This window comes from Cyanistes caeruleus, unplaced genomic scaffold, assembly GCF_971803275.1.
Source record: "Cyanistes caeruleus unplaced genomic scaffold, bCyaCae1.hap1.1 HAP1_SCAFFOLD_222, whole genome shotgun sequence".
Classification (NCBI taxonomy): Eukaryota; Metazoa; Chordata; class Aves; order Passeriformes; family Paridae; genus Cyanistes; species Cyanistes caeruleus.
The window spans coordinates 110,959-118,152 of record NW_028256005.1 but is presented as its reverse complement, the minus strand read 5'-3'; positions in this window follow the sequence as shown (position 1 = coordinate 118,152).

The following is a 7,194-nucleotide window of genomic DNA, read 5'->3' as shown; positions in this document are numbered from 1 at the left end:
GGATGCTCCATCCTTGGCAACATCCAAGGCCAGCTGGGAGCAGGGCTCTGAGCAACCTATTCTGGGGGAAGATTGCTCAGCTTGGAACAAGATGGTCTTTAGGGTCCCTTCCAAGCCCAAGCACCCAGGGATTCCATCATTCTGGCATCTCCCTTGTCCACTTCAGCCTGGGCCTGGGCTCCTGGCACTGATGTCACAGTGCACGCTCCAGCTAGAACTTCCAGCATCCAGCAACGGCCACAACACAACCCTTGGCTCCTTGTGTCAGCACGCTCTTCACCCTGCTCCAGGCCTACCCCTGTCACCTTGTTGTCACCTGCTCCCTCATACCCCCAGCAGTCCCAAAAGCTCCCCGTTGAGTGCATTTTGCTCTCCATCCCTGCAGGATGTCTGCATTTGCTCCAAAGAAGGTATGGTACCATTCCACGGAGGTGGACAGCCTGCAGCTGCCTGGCTGGGCTGGAGCTCTGTGGGATAGTGTGGGAAAAGGACCCCACTGGGAGATTTTGCTACCTCTGCAGGCTGGCACAGACACAGAGGAGGAGATGGAGGTGGATACACAGATGGATACCGAAGAGAAAATGGAAGTGGATGGAGAGGAGACGGGAGAGGAAGAGATGGATGTGGATGTGACAGAGGAAGAAATGGAGGTGGACGTGGAAGACAGTATTGAGGAGATGGAGATTGATATGGAAGACGAGGAGGAGGACATGGTGTTGGGATGAAGACCCATGCCAGCAGCAGAACAGGCAGGTGCTCCCCACAGGCAGAGTGGGTCCCCTGCTGCCAGCCTGGGGCTGGGCTGGGCACTCCCTGCTCAGGGACACGCTAGCCCATGCACTGGATTCTGCTGGCCATCCCTGGCCTGGCCTGGGCTTGCTTTGGGCCACACAAGCCCTGTTCCAGTGCCTGGGCCACAGCCCCCAGCCCCAGCCAGCCTCACTTCTGGCAGCAGAGTCCCACTGTGCCAGTGTCCCAGCCTGGCAGCACATGGAACACCCCTCCATGTCTGACTGCACTGACCGTGCTGCTTGTTTTCCTTCCAGGACTGAGGCACATCCCGGACACAGATGCCACCCTGCTGTATATACGTTTTACAGTTGTTGTGTTCTGATAGACATTTTAGGGTTTGCTGTAGTGTTCTGTAAATACATTTCATGTAGTTTTGTTAGATATGTTCTTAGGTAAATAGGTTCTATAGTTTATTGTTGTTGTTGTTACCAAGGCTTGGATGTCCCTGCGGGAGCTGGCACAGCCACCCCAGGAGTGGGCTCCCTGTGCACAGGGGGTCCCACTGACAGAGCTCACCCTCTCCTTGCAGTTTCTCTGCACACACTTGGTAGCTGGAGGGGCAAATCCCAGTGGGCCCTGTCCCATGGCATCCCACATGGGAGCAGGGCTCAGCCTCATCCATGGCTCTTCCCTGGCTAGCCCCAGGGCTAAGGAGGCTGCACGGGGCTGCGGGCAGCCTGCTTCCTGGGCACCCTGAGGGGCTGGAGCCAGCCTGGAGGGAGCCTCAGCACAGGGGCCTCTGGCCCACATGCACCAAGATTTCCTTTGGAAACCCCCTCTGTCACCACACTCTACTACAAGCACAACATCAGTTGTTCCTTCTAGTTAAAGGGGAGACCTTAATTGGCACAAATTTGTCCCTTGGACTTTCTAGCCCAGCAAATGTCAGCACTTGTAATCCCTGTTCTGCACTCCCTGCTCGGGCACCAAAACATTGGAACCTGCCAGAACATCTTGAATTAGCACCAACCTGCAGAGAGCTACAGGGGGAGAACCTACCCCCAACCACACAGGGACATTGATGGGCTGGGGCAGAGCTGAAACTAAAGTATTTTAATGCCAAGAGACAGGATTTCTTATTGCTGAATTCATTCTCCCAGGACAAGAATGAAAGCTTTCAGTCTCCTCACCTGCCACACGTCTATTGCCAAGGTTTGCTTCTGGGTTATGACTGATTTTTATTCATCTCTTCACAACTCTGATGCTCTTCCTGCCTAAGGTGCAGAGATGATATTTCAGCTATTTCAGAGCCAGGTGAGCTCAGCACAGCTTGTGCAACACGCAGAACTTCCAGACCCACAGATTCAGGCCATGCAAACTGATACTTTTTCATCTCTGTGCAAAGATCACTGCAAGGATGTCAGTGATGTACCACACACTGCTCAGAGCTGTCCCTTCTATCCAGCTCTCCCCAGTCACTTCACACACTTCACTCCAAGCACTTTCTGATAGAGTTCAGTAGCACATGGGATTTCATCCTGGCTTTTCTTCCTTTTCTCCTGAGCTGTCTCCAGACACAGTGTGTGGGCACTGCAGCAGCACGAACGTGGCACCTCCCTGACACTGAGATTCATGTCACAACTTTTCATCCAAAGCAGCAAAGAAATGATTCCCACTGGCTCCCACACGGCTCCCTGGCAACTTTGTGCTGCTGCAGCTCCAGCACCAGCCCTGGTGCACAGCAATTTCAGGAGGAGACACACCAAAGGAATCAGCCATTCCCAGAGAAGAAACATCTGTTTGCATGGCCCAAATCCCCACAACACTGCAGACTGTGCTGACCCTGCACACTCTGCATTTGCACTTCAGCCTCTGTGCCTCACTTTTCCTCTCACTAAAGTCCCCCCAGTTTCCCTCATGCTTACATTCCCAAGAGAATTCAAAGCAGCATTAGGAGCAGGGAGAGATGATGGGAGCTGTCCCAAGGCTCAACAAAATTTCTCAGGCCTGACAATTCTAGCCAAGGACAGAGGAAAAACCTGCATGGAAGAGGTGTGAAATCAAAGCAGTCATCAAATTTAGGTAGAATGAGAGAAGTTGAAGAGGTTTTCAATGTTTGCAACAAGATTAGCAGCTCCAGGCACAGGAGGGATGCGACATTTTCCCCACTGTAACAACTCTGGGATGCAAATTGCATCTCAAATCCTTCTCCCCAGCTCTGGGACTTGTTCAGCCACCAACATGGTGCTGAATTTTTCAAGCAAAGTGGAAGCTGGTCAGAGAGGTGGCTTGCAAATAAAAATCACAAAGGACAGCTTGGAAGTAGCAGCCAGAGCCAAGAGAGGCAGAGCCTGGCCCTGGGGTGCAGCACAATGTTGTGGTTTAGATTTGCTAATTTCGTTTCCCGGCCAACGCACCAAATAAATGTCATGGTTTTAAAGCAGTAGCTAAAAAATTACTAGAAAACTTACTTACTTCTTGCTGTGAGATGTGGATTCGAACAAGGTCAAAACAGGCTTAAAACTTAAAAGGAATAAAGAAAGTTTATTAACAGAACTACAAGAATAAGAACACCAGAAGAACTTCCAGAAAACCTCTTTCTCCCCCACTACCCAACCATTCCTTTGTTCACATGACAACATAGAGACAAAAAACTTGGAACTTTGGTGTTTAAATCAGTCCCATATCTTGTTAGAGTCTTTTCATCAGAACTTGTAGAGAAACAGAAGTCTTCTTCTGCTAATCTATGGAGTTTTTCACACAAAAACCATTTCTGTTATAGTTTTCTATTTTCCTGATGCCAGCTGCCCAGAAATCTGTCAGCAGTTCACTCCTCCCATTTCACATCACTCTGAGGTGTGTATGGGTCAATGAGTCTTGGGATGTCATTTTTAAGGATGAGTTATTCAAGGGCAAAAGTTCTCTTCATCTGTCTCTGTGAGCTTCTCTGGAAACAGAAGTTTTCTCTTTGCCTCTCAAAAGGCCACAAATCTTCAACTAATACTTTTCCCTCTGTTTCAGTATCTCACAGCATCACAATTACTCCACCTTTTGCTTTAAATCCACCCTTTGAACACTCCATTCCTCCCAATATACTCTGTCATGAATTAAAGGAGCTCTTTTTCAGAACACTGTTGTCCATCTCCATAGCTTTAACAGAAAAATATTTCAGTTTAATTAAAGCATCTCCTTATTCTCTCTTCCCCATCTAAAACTTAACTCTTTTCTTCACTGTTTTCGATGGTTTTATCATGTCTTCTTCATGTTATCTCTCTCTCTCATCCTTCTCTCTCTCTCAGAAAAAGAGTAATCTGCAAGTCTCATCCAGGTAGTAAAAGAGTTAAAGTCTTGGAAAGCTGCAGATGTTGATGGTGTCAGGTTTCAGTCCAGCAGCAGAAACTGCAAACCAAGCCAGGCCGGCCGGCTCCGTTTCTCCCCCCCCCGCCCTCTGCGGCCTTGTCCGGCCTGGAGGGGGGAGGAGGCCGAGACAGAGCCTGTTACCTCGTCAGAAGCCAGAAACCAAAGAGAACAAGAGAGCCCTGGCTTTACATCTCAAGGTGGTGTTCACAAGTTGATCTCACTTTTCAATGGTCAAAACTGCTGTCAGTTCTTAGAAATGACCAATAATTGGTCACAAGAAAAGACTCCCATCAGCCTCTCGCAGCTTCAACTTCCTCCCAGCTCCCAAAGCTGTCTTAAAGGTAAAGTCACCCCATGACACACCTGTCTTCCAAAACAAAGACAGATGGGGAGTTTCTCCATCTTCCTTACCTTTGCAGGGCCGGTAGAGGTCTTGGTTCCCCATGTTCTTTTTGTGGGGCTTTTTGTGTCTGTCCCCCTCCACTATGGGGGGCTCGAGTTGTGTCTGTGCCCCTCCGACTTAGGGGGACAGGGGATATTTGCTGCCCCCTTTCTGCTTCTGGGAAGCCTGTGCGGGCTCTTTGTCCCTCTCTGATTTGGGGGGTGCCAGTGTTGTCACCATCCTGGCAGCCCCCAACCGCTCTTTGACCTTTTCCAGACCAAGGGTGTTCTCTGTCCCGTTGCAATTTGCGGGGCTGGCACAGCCACAATTCCCCTCCTCTTTGGGGGGGCTGGCAGTCTCCCCTTCCCACTCGCACTTGGGGGCTACTCTGGGCTACATTAATCTCTTATTTTGGGGGGGCTGGGTATTTATCTCCCTTCAGTTTGGGGGGCCCAGGGATCGTCTCCATCCTCCTCCAGTTTTGTGGGGCCTGGGAGTAGTCTCTGCCTCTCACCGATTTGGGGGGACTGGTGCAGGCTCCACCCCCCTCTGATTTTGAGGGACAACCTGGAGGAAAGGCATCAAAAGCTTGACAAAGGCTGAAGGGAACGCTCTGATTACCCCTTTTGCCAAGAGGTTCCCTTAGCTGAAGTTGCTAACAAGGACCAGACTCGCCAGCCCACAGTGGCTTTTGGGTTGTTTTATTTCCTGGGCCCTCAGTCCTGCGTGGGACACGGGAACTGGGTGCTGCAGAGGCTGCGGCAAGGCATCAGAAATGCCCGCCCAACACCCAAGGATGGTAGAAGATCTGCTCCAGCACTGGCCGATCCATGGGGTGCTTGGACAAACACCAGCGGATCAGATGTTGGCACTCTGGGGAGAGAAGGCAGAAAGCAGCGCTCACTTGCAGAAGGCTCCTGCCCAGCTGTTCCCGGTGCCTGCAGAAGCCGGGCCACGCTGCGTGTGCTCGGAGCTGCCCTGGGCGGGAGAGCGGCACGGCAGGATAAGCCGTGGCCTTGATTGGGAGGTGGCCCCTGCCTGGACCCACCACCGGTGTTTGGCATCCCCGGGCCCGCCGTGCTGGGCCTTGCACGCTGAGCCCACGCCCGCTGCCCACAGCCACATCCCACCCTCAGCCCCGGCCATATCCCTGCTTGCCACAGCCCGCTCTGTCCCGCTGTCCCCGCTCACTCACCAGCTCGTCCCACGGCAGGACCGTGTCCTGGGCCACGCACTTGATGGCCACCTGGCAAGCCGTGGAGAGAGGCGGGCTGAGCTCAAGCCTGGCTCCAGGACACTTGCTGCTCCTCCACCTGCTCCTGAGATGGCTCCCCTGGATCAGGCTGGGCTCCCACTTGGACCTGTGGGCTTTCCCTGGCCATGTCAGTGGTCAGGGCTGCACCCGTGTTCTTGAGGTCCAAGGGTCCAAGGGAGCTGGGAGACCTGTCCCTGGGCTCTGCACCTTCTGCAGGCTGACAGGTCTGGCTGAGCCTCTCCGAGGGATGGAGGCTGTCAGAGATAGCGGAGGCTCCTGGCACCATGGACATTCTCTGACAGCCCGAGCTTCTTGCATGGGTGGCAGGTGTTTTCTGCTGTGCCATCCTTGCAAGGGTTGAGGCTCTCCCAGGGATGGTGAATCTTGCTGGGAGCAGCCTCCTGAAGGGATGGCGGCTTCTGGAGAAGCTGGGCGAGCCACAGCAGGACACGTGGCCTCACTTCATCAGCTTCTCCAGTTCTTTCTACATCGCCTGCCACATCCCAAAGAAGAGCGGCACAAATGTCCCATTGAGTGCCCAGTGCTGGATCATCACTTCCTGCAGCTCTAGGGCCACTGCCACGCAGGGACTGCAGCTGCAGGAGCTCTCCAGAGGGCTTGCGGGAGCACCTGGCCACTTGTGAAGGGTCGCCCGAGGCCTGGAGAACCTGGGAGCTGCAGGGGCTGCTCGGTTCCTCCATGAGCCTCTGGGCCTAACCCTGGGGCGCTTCCATCTCCTCCTCGTCTGCTGTCTCCGTGGTTTCCAGTGGCCAATGGCCCACCAGCCACAGCAACCAGCAGCAGGACAAGTGCAGGCATCGGGATGCCACCGTCACACATGGCTACGGCACGTCCCATGGTGACTGCACTGGCAGCTGCGGGGGCTGGCCCTGTTTATATAGGGCTGGCGTGGTGATGTCACAGTGCTGTGGCCAGGACAGCTGTGTGACATCATGGCCCTGCATCACCCCAGCGCTCAGCTCCTTTGTGACATCACGGCCCCACCCAATTCAGGGATCACACAACTGGCTCATCCCTGAAGATGAACATGGCCAGGAAAAGCCTGGAAATAAGAACCGGAGCTCAGCCCCTTGCAATGAATCCTTCCCTGGAGCAAGTGGCAGCACATCAGGAAGAGTGCTGCTGCCACCTGTGTCAAGCCCCAGCTCCCAGAATGCTGCAGCTGCACCAACTTCAAACAACCACTACTCTGTGCTGGAGAAGATCCCCCAGAGACAAAGGGAGGTGAAGTTCCTCTGTCTCTGGGGAGATCTCCTGAAATGGCTGGCGAGGACTGCAAGAGTTTTTTCTTAGCAGCTCACCAACTTCTGCAGAGCCTCTGTTGTAAATCAATCAGGATATTCCAAAGAGCGCTCATTCTTGTCCCACTGCTCTGGTCTTGACTGCCATAGGGTTCCTTTCTTCCCAATAGCTGGCACATGCTGCGTTTGGATTCAAGATGGGA